Source organism: Lygodium microphyllum, chromosome 10, assembly GCF_053477565.2.
Source record: "Lygodium microphyllum isolate KBCC chromosome 10, Lygodium_microphyllum_v1.1.10, whole genome shotgun sequence".
NCBI classification, from domain to species: domain Eukaryota; kingdom Viridiplantae; phylum Streptophyta; class Polypodiopsida; order Schizaeales; family Lygodiaceae; genus Lygodium; species Lygodium microphyllum.
In genome coordinates this window covers 55,382,257-55,392,316 of record NC_141144.1, presented here as the reverse complement: position 1 = coordinate 55,392,316, position 10,060 = coordinate 55,382,257, and positions in this window count along the sequence as shown.

The following is a 10,060-nucleotide window of genomic DNA, read 5'->3' as shown; positions in this document are numbered from 1 at the left end:
GGGGAAATAGAGCAATGTTGCCGTTAAGAACATTTTCTTACTTACTTATGGATGCTGGCCTGCAGAGTCGCGAAGCATGTAATTAATTCTTGGTGTTCCAAGTTATGTTTATGACTGTAATGTGTGCTTTGGATTATCGATGGAGGCTAGGCATGATGAATATTCTAGACCGTATCTACAATCCTTCACCCCTGTACGTGGAACAGAGATGGATAGGAGAATCAAGAATATATTACATAGCCGCCCAATGACTTGCGTACCTTCGGACCAACTTGAAGAGAATCAAGTGGATGGAGGATTTAAAGATCGTGAAGTTCTACATCTTTGTTGAGGCTCACGCAAACACAACCCTACATGTCGGCGGTCGAAAGGTCAAGCATAACAAATATGTGTATGAGTAAGTGACTCGAATAATCCCTGCCGACAGAATCAAGGTGCTGGGACGTTATGAGAAGAATGGGTATCAAAGGAAGGGATACCCCAAGCTTCCTATGACCTATCGATTCCTGAAAATCCATGACCCCACTCCATATTATTACTCAGCCCCCGTGGACGAATGTAACACAATCCTATTTTCCCCAAACTGATGTATCAGCTTGTTCTACCTTCCCAAAATAAATGTACTCGAAAGGGCTATGCCCACATGAATGAATAAGATTTTTTTTTCTATCACTGTCTGTCATGGCTGTAAGTTTTGGTAAAGGAGTTAAGTGATTAGGTCACTTGGCAAAAAGCTGAATTGGGCATGTCAATGTAATGTGAGAAACATTTAGCAAGTTTTTAATGTAAAGAATCTTATTGCCCAGGCGCAACCTCAAGTGCAGATTCCTAGTCGACCCCTATACTAAGTACGACTGTAATTCAAGAGAAGAAGTTCCTTCTCAAAAAAATCAAGCCACTTGAATTCGATGGTAAGGGAAGGACCGCCCAAACTGACGCCGAGGTCTAGATCGAATCCATGGAGGATTATTTCAAGGCAGCAGGAACTGCACCCGCTAACCAAGCAATGCTCGCCAAACTTAAGCTTACCGGCGAAGCAAGACTTTGGTGGAAACAATGGTGCAGAGACCAAGGGATCTCGGAAGGGTCAGTTACTTGGGAGAAGGTTAAAAGAGCTCAGCGAGGGAGATATCTGCCACCTGCCTACCACACACAGAAGATGAATGAATTCTATGAATTAAAGCATCTTAGACTATCCCTGGATGCATACTATTCAAAATTCATCTCTCTCTTAAAGTACGCACCACAAATGGATATGAAACAACAGGTGTCAAAGTTTTGTGCTGGGTTAAATCCACCTATAAACACCTGCTTAGAATCAATCCACCCAATGGACCTACAAGACGCGCTAATTCGAGCTGCGCCAATAATACAGGAGGTGCAGACCAAGACAAGGAATAAAAGGACTTGGTCTTATAGGGATCACAACAAGGGAATGCTTAGGTTTCAGGCCAAGAGAGCACAAGGCCAAAACCAGGGACAAAGGAAGAAAGCTAGGGCAAACATTGTCAACAACTTTGCTCCTACACAAGGTAATGGCCGCAATCTCTGTTGCTTCCATTGCAACGAGCCTAGTCACTTTAAAAGGCAGTGTCCCAAGCTTAGCAGAGGTCAACGTCAAGGGCCATTTCAAGGAGCCGCCCATGGCCAAGGAACCACCATTAGGGCCAGAGGGAGAACCTCGAGTGTTGCCAACAAGGAGCTGATTGATGAAGAAGATCCATCCATGGAAGCTGACATTGAGAGGGCAACGGTTCATGCCGCTCTTCACAAGAAAGGCCCGCATTGCCAATTCTCGGTGATTCAAACTCCATCGGATTATCAAGGTAAAAGCTTCAAAACCTTGATTGATTGTGGCAGTACACATTCCTTCATTTCACCAATTTGTGCAAAAAGATTAGGAATAGCCACAAAAGTTGCACCTACCTTACTTGTGGAATTAGCAAATGGTCGAGAGGTCTCTTGTACCAGGTAAACTGCTAAGGTGAAATTCTTACTGGGAGAAAAGTCAACTTTGGTCAGATTCAGGGTAATGAACCTAGGTGTCCACGAATTTTTCTCGGAATGGACTGGCTAATACCCAATGATGCCCACATTCATTATGGAAAGGGCCAAGTCTCCTTTCGAAATTCATAAGGGGAACTAGTCACAACACAAGGAGAGGCTGGTAAGCCAAAAATTCAGCTGGAAAAAGCAACACGGATAATAAAAGGAGTTAGAAAGGGGCTACTTGTCTATTTGATTAAACTAAATAAGCTAGATCAGAATCAGGAATCTACGGAAGAACCTTCATGACTAAAGGAATACGCAGACATATTTCCTGAAGAGCTGACAGAACTTCCTCCTCAAAGGGAAGTCGATCACGAAATCAAGCTAGCGCCAGGAGCTGCACCAATCGCAAAGAGACCATATAGGATGTCCATCCCGGAAGCGATTGAGCTGAAGGAGCAACTCAAGCAACTGTTAGACCAAGGCTACATCCGTCCTAGCAGTTCGCCATAGGGAGCTCCAGTGTTGTTCCAGAAGAAGAAAGATGGAATGCTTCGGCTATGCATTGACTACAGAGGGTTGAATCAATTGACCATTAAAAAAAATTCCCCATTCCAAGAATAGATGAACTTCTTGACCGTCTTCAAGGTGCAAAGATCTTCTCTAAAATAGATCTCAGGTCTGGATATTATTAGATAAGGATCAAGGAAGAAGATATCCCAAAGACGACATTCAGCACAAGGTATGGACACTTTGAATTCCTAGTCATGTCATTCGGGCTGACAAATGCTCCTGCTACCTTCAACAGGTTAATGCAGGATATCTTTAGGCCCTATCTTGATGACTTCGTACTTGTCTTCTTTGATGATACCCTAGTCTACTCTAAGCAGGAAAAAGATCATGAACCCTAGCTTCGCATTGTCCTTGAAACAATGAGGGCACACAAACTTTATGCCAAGAAGAAGTGTGCATTTTTCAAGCGACATATTGAATATCTGGGATTCATTGTATCAACAGAAGGAATTTCAGTAGATCCGGCCAAGGTCAGAGACATTTTGGAATGGCCAACACCAACTTCTATCAAAGAAATACGTAGTTTTCTCGGATTGACAGGATGGTACATGGTCTTTATACAAAACTATGCTTTGATTGTAGCACCTCTAATTGATCTACTAAAGAAGCAAGTATCAATTGTATGGTCACCTGTTGAATAGTCTAGCTTTGACAAACTAAAGCAAAGCTTGGTATCAATACCCATCCTGAAACTTCATGATCTTAGTAAGAAGTTTGAAGTGATAACTGATGATAGCGCACTTGCCTTAGGATGTGTGCTCATGCAAGAAGGTCATCCCATAGCATACTCTTCAAGGAAACTAAAGAGCCATGAAAGGAATTATGCTACCCATGATATGGAGCTGTTGGCTGTCATCCATGCTCTCAAACTTTGGAGACACTACTTGCTGGGTAACAAATTTACCTTAGTAACGGACCACAAGAGTCTTGAATGGATTTTCACCCAGAATGAGCTCAATATGAGGCAACATCGATGGATTGAAGTACTAGAAGAATATGCTTTTGAAATCAAATACTGGCTTGGAAAGGAGAATGTAGTTGCTGATGCACTCAGTCGCAAGGCATTTTTGAATTCTCTGATTTTGCAAGATCCATCAACAGCAAGATCTCTAGCCACAAAGGTATCAATACCAAACAACCCAATTCTTGAGCTAGCTAGAGAAGAGGCATGCCATGAACCAACCTATTAGAAATTGCTAAGGGAGATCCCCATCAAAGATCAAGGCCCAAAGCTACAAGAAAAGTATCAAGAATTGTCTATCCATAGCGGACTTGTCTACTTTAGGACAAGATTATGTATCCCGGCAAGCCAATCACTCAAGGAGAAGATACTTTGGGAAGCCCATGACTCCCCTTTCTCAGGACATCCTGGCTATGCTAAGACCCTTAATGTAGTCAGAAAGAGCTATTATTGGGATAGGATCAAGGGTGATGTTCTCAAATATGTCACGGAATGTTTGCCTTGTCAACACATTAAGGCCAAACATGTCAAAATGCTAGGGAAATTGCAACCACTTGACATTCCCCAAATGAAATGGGAATTCATTAGTATGGACTTTGTTGTTGGCCTGCCCCAAGTTTAGGGAGGATATAACTCCATTATGGTCGTGGTGGATATGCTCACCAAGGTTGCACATCTTATCCCTGTTAAGAAAAACTATAAAGCCTCAGACATTGCAAGGTTATTCATCAAGGAAATATTCAAGCTACATGGGCTACCCAAAAGAATCATTAGTGATCGTGACTCTCTCTTCATATCACACTTCTGGAGGGCTATCTTCGAGGCCAATGGGACTCAACTCTGTTTCAGTATAGCTTACCATCCCCAAACCAATGGGTCAAACAGAACGAGTCAACAAAGTCATTGAAGCTATGCTTAGGGCACACTGCTGTCGCGAACCCAAAAAGTGGATTCAATATTTGCCACTAGTTGAGTTTGCCTACAATGCTTCTTACCAACAAAGCATTCAGATGACCCCTTTTCAAGCATTGTATGGGCACGATTGTCATAGTCCTTTGAGCTTTTTGGATTCAACCTTGAGGGTTGAAGCTTAACAGAAGATACTAGAAGACATGGATGATCAAATCAAATCAATAAGATAGGACATCCAAGCTGCCAAGGACAGATAAAAGGCTTACACGCACCTAAAACAGCAAGACAGATCCTTCGTTGAAGGTGATATGGTCTTCATTCGTGTACATCCAAAGAAGAGTTCCCTATCCTTGGGTGAATGCAAAAAGCTAAGTCCAAGGTATTGTGGACCCTACAAGATTCTCAAGTGCCTAGGGCCTAATGCTTACAGACTTCAACTCCCTGAAAACCTAAAAGTTCCTAATGTATTTCATATCAGTCTATTGAAAAAGTATGTGCCTAACCCTAGTCAAGTGCTTGATGATCAACAAGTTGTAATGCCGAGCCAAGGAGTCCTTGAGCTCCGGCCTGAGAGAATCTTAGATGTTAGGGAGAGGCATTTGAGATCCAGGACCCTGAGAGAATACCTCATCTAGTGGAAAGATTACCCCGTAGAGGATGCCACTTGGATGGATGAAAGTACTCTCAACCAACAATACCCCTAGATCTTCTCGAGATGAGGACATCTCGATTCCTCTAAGGGGGAGAGAATGTAATATTTCCGCAACGAAATATTAACAACTCTTGATTCCGCACAAAAGCAATTTCGAGTAATCTTCTGCAACAATGAAACTCTGGCCTAAGAACTCCAGCCTCGTGCATTAACAATACCATACCCGCATGGTGCATATGAATCCGTGGCTCAAAATTGCAAGACACCGTAGAAACACCCTTCATGAGAAAAAAAAGGGATAATTTTTGCAAAATTTCTTATGTATTAACTCCCTCCCCTTCATCCGTTGCATGGCGGAGAGAGGGAGTATGTGTGGAGCTTGAGTGGTGGAGGGGCATGGGGAGGAGGCATGCAACCGGCCATTTGTGTGGCTACCCCCCCCTCCTGCCAAGCTTGAAGGGAGAGAAGGAAGGAGATCTTGCTGCTGCTGCCCGTCGTATGGACCTGCCCGCCGCCTGTCTGCCTGCCACCGCCATTTTGGCCATGCCGCCTGGCCGTTGCCTTCGCCTTCACCACCACCACCACCACCACCACCACCACCACCACCACCACCATCATCATCATCATCATCATCATCATCATCTCCCTCATCGTGATCTTCTTCATCCTCTGCATCACACGTCACCCCTATTTCCAGAAGACTTGAGAAGCTTCTATTGAAGCTTGTCTAAGCCAAGTTCACCTGTGCCTCCCGGTTTTCTTAAAACCGTGTCTTGCAAGGCCCGATTTCTGCGAAGGGAAGGGATCTCGGGCAGTAGTAACCTCGAAGTGCATAAGGGAGCCAAGGAAGATTTGTTGAGTCGAGATCTACTTCATCGATGGCTCCTCAGCAAAAGTCGAGAGGAGCACACGCGGGAGCTTCCACCCAAAGTACGAGAGTGGACAACGCCCCGGTATTGAATGCCCAGGTTCAGAAAATTAACCCCACATGGAAAGGATTAATGAACTTTGCAAATCGCATGTGATGATAGTTACATTCTAGGTTGGGTTAAGTGATAAATGAAGGATTAGTGAACTCATGGCATTTGCTCATGCATGGAGCTCCTTTATCAAAGTTTGAATTTGGGAAAGGATGCATCTTCATTAAAATGCTAAAGCTTGAATTCGATGCATCAACGTTAGGGTTTATAAGAGTTAGCTATGAATGTCAATCATTATAGTATAGGGCAAAGGAAAGAAAGATAACTGGAGATCCTTTAGTCTCATAAAGGCAAAAAGGTCTTTGGTCTTGAAATTGCATGGAATGATACATCTCACTCATCTTGCAGTTACTTACACCTTTTAGGGAAAGTATTTGCATATTTAAAAGGGAAGATCATCTTTAATCGTGGGTTGGTTAGATCAACTAAGTAATTCGCATATAATTTAGTAGCTTACATGAAAATCATAAAGGTATGATTAGTTAGCATATGACAATCCCCTCAATGTGCTGGGTTTGGTTAAGTTATGTTAAAATTCTGCCTAGTATCGCACTTAGGATGCCGATCTAATATTTCCGATCTCAAAGGTCCTACCCACATCCATGAAACGTTAGGATTATTTAAACGTCGTGCAAGAATGATCTAGGGTTCTCACCCTAAGGATTAGTTGGCCAAATGCTAGGTCTCCACAAGGAATTTAGGGACCCTAGGGCCAAAACAACTATCAGCCTAGTAGGGTCAAGGTTTTGGACCGGGTCAATAGGAATCCCAATGCCCTACATCTTGACCAAAGGTATTCTTGATCAAGCAATACCGTGTGATGAGAAAAATATTCCCACAAGTCAGATACCGACACCTTTCTTGTGCTACAAGCTGCAACGTCATATGTTTTTGTGTCTAAATCACAAAATAGTATTGCTACTCCTTAGACCAAATCTGGTGAGTTCTCATTACAAGTCTAATTTTCTAGAAGTTGAGTAGTCATCCTTCTACAACACTCTTCCTTGGGACTGATTTGCCAAGCTAGGGTAGTAATGAATGTCCAAGAAAGCTATTGACCAATCAAGTTAGGGCAAGGAGGTTGCCCGGGGTTTATTGTTTAAGAAAACCTAAGGTAGAGGCAATTTGGGTCAACAGGGTATAAACCCTAACCCAAGGAAAAAAGGGTAAACAAGCAACTTAGCTTACGAAACCCTTGGGATCTTGCCGAGTCACGATTGATCCAGGATCGAATGCTGGAAGCGTTCGGGAAGAAGGAATCACACCTTAGTAGTTGGTCGTACAAACGACCACTGGAATGCTCGTGATTGTACACTTAGGTGCACCGTTTGCACTTCTTTGCTTAAGGAACTAATTCATGAAAAATAACTAATGCTTGAGGTTGAAATCCTAGAGGGAGAGGCAGTACCAGTAACCTTCGACTGTTTGCCTGACCCTATCTAAGGGGGTTGTTAGCTGCGCCGGGTACGTGGACCGAACCCGTCGTGAGAGGTTTCTTCGTGGGTGCTACTTGGAGCAAGAGGATGCTTGGGTGCTAGAGGAGGCTCTCGCCATAAATCCTTTGCCTTCGGATCCTACACAAGAGGCCGACATGACTCCAGATGGGATCTCGAGGCCCGCATACTAGTCAACGGGCGGAACTTGGAATAGTGATCCCTGAGGATTGCTAGAATAGCCTTCGGGCTGGATATTTAATGTATTCCAAAGACTGATAAATAAAGATCAAATGTTGAAAATGGAGCTTGCTTGACATTGTTTTTTTGTGTCAGTGTGTAAGTTACGTGAAGGAACCAGTGATTAATTTGGTTAATTAAAGAAGCTGTTCTTGCTTGTCAAACTAAATGTGGTAGGTAATTAGATAACTAAAGCAACCCGAGGAAAGTGCGATGGGGATGTGACCCTGGGTCCGTCCTACGGAAGGGTGGTCCCGGTTGGTCGGGAAATTTTCTCAAAGGATTTGACAACGAGGTAACAATGACCTAGAAACTATAGAGCTAGAGTCCCGGTTTATGCTGTTTTAGGAGAACAGAATGGGACTATGCCTTACGGGCAGAGAGGTCGAGCTTTGTATCCCTCTCGTTTCCCATTCTCCTTGAACCAAGTGCAGTATAAATCCGCTTCGACCCTGACGTTTTTGTGCAAAGTAGTCCGTCTGGGGCTCGAGGCTAGCTACCTTCTAGGAACTTGACCATTAGGAAAACCCTGATTCAGGTCGGTCCTAGGTGAGAATGGCTAGAATGCTTCCACTTCATGGTAGACTAGGGAAGACCTAGATCGCAAACCCCGTGACATTACTTGGGAGTGCTGGGTGGCGCTTTCTAGACTCTCTTCCCGATGGGCTGTTAAGATGTGTCCTACAAGTGGACAGGGGGACACGCTACATAGATCAACAATATAGAAGAGGGAAGGAACAAGGGGTATAGGAGGTCGTGAAGGAAGAGGGGAGGAAAGAAGTAGAATACCCCATGCCCCATTCCCACTACTCCAAATATGCACACAACCACCACACACTTTACCCATCCCCTTTTCACATGTCACTCACCTTAACACACACTAAACCATAACTAGTTCACTCTTACTCACACCCATTACCCTAAGTCGCATACCCTTATTTTTCTTTTACATCCAAACCCTAACTCCCACATATCCATCCATCTCACTCCCACACACGAGTACTCATTTTTAGACATCCAACCCTAAAACCTCATTGCTAGAGCCAAAGCAACCACTTCCTCGTGAGGCTGCTCAAGCTTAAATGGAAAGTCCAAAAAAAGATGAAATAAAGGTCTCAAGTGTTAATAAGCAACAACCCCAGGTTGTTGTTGTTTCTTCAAAACCACCAAAATCTCCTAGAAACTAAGAACCTTTGTCACCCAAACCAAAACAAAAAAATCTGGCAGCAACAACCTAGTGTAATTGCTCAATCTAAGCAAAAGGATCCACAAGGGAGACCTATGAGAACATCAAAAGAGTGATGACCTCCCTATGCTAGTGTTGTCACAAACAAATCTGGAAATACCAAGACCATGAATACTTCCACTCAGTCCGAGGATCCAAGTGCATAGTCTAAGATGGAACCCATACAATCACAACCCTTGTCTATGACCAAGGCTATCACTTCAATTGAAGAATAAGTCTCTAGTACTTTAGTCTCACACAAGGATATAGAATCTAGTATAGAGAGCATAATGAAGCCATTGATTCACAAGTCGTGTTCTTCTAGACCAAAAGCTCCAATACACTTGAAACCAGCTAAACGATTGATCATGGAAATGTTAGAAAAGAGGGGGCAACACAAAGATCAATAAAATACTATGAGCTCTCAAGAACTAGATGAAACACTCTTGACTTCACTTGCTCGTACATATGTTCACTACGACCTTGGAATTCAGACTGCTGAGCATCACGAACCCTTAGAAAAGCCTTTGACATGATCAAAGAAATCACAAATTTGTTGGATTTACCTAGCAGTCATGGGAGAAGTTATAAAGTAAATGACCAAGGAAGAGCAGGAGAAGCATTGCTTAATTCCTATGTTCTACACTAGGAAGCACACATCAAGTTGGGGAGATGTTGTAGCATTAGCTAAGAAAGAAGAAGGACAAATTGAGTTTGAATGGAAATGGTATTCTAGTTGAGGGTTATCTGCACGATATGGTAGCCCTCTAATGATAATTGCTAAGCAAAGAAAGGCACTTTGGACTTCAATGCATGATCATACATATGTTGCTCCTACATCTCTCTGAGTGCTTGCACTTGTCTGTGGTGTCAATATTTCTAAATTGGCTAAACTTGATCCCTTGTGTGACAAATTTCTTTCAGAGGAAGAGCTACACATTGCAAGTTTATTAGAACAATAAGACATGATGATTGATGTCACTAGATATATCTTTCGTCTCACTCATGACCCACAACTTCTTGATGAGCATGCTTCATTAGAATACAATCCTAATTTCTATGAATGGTTTATTCCAAGGCTGCATGACACAACAC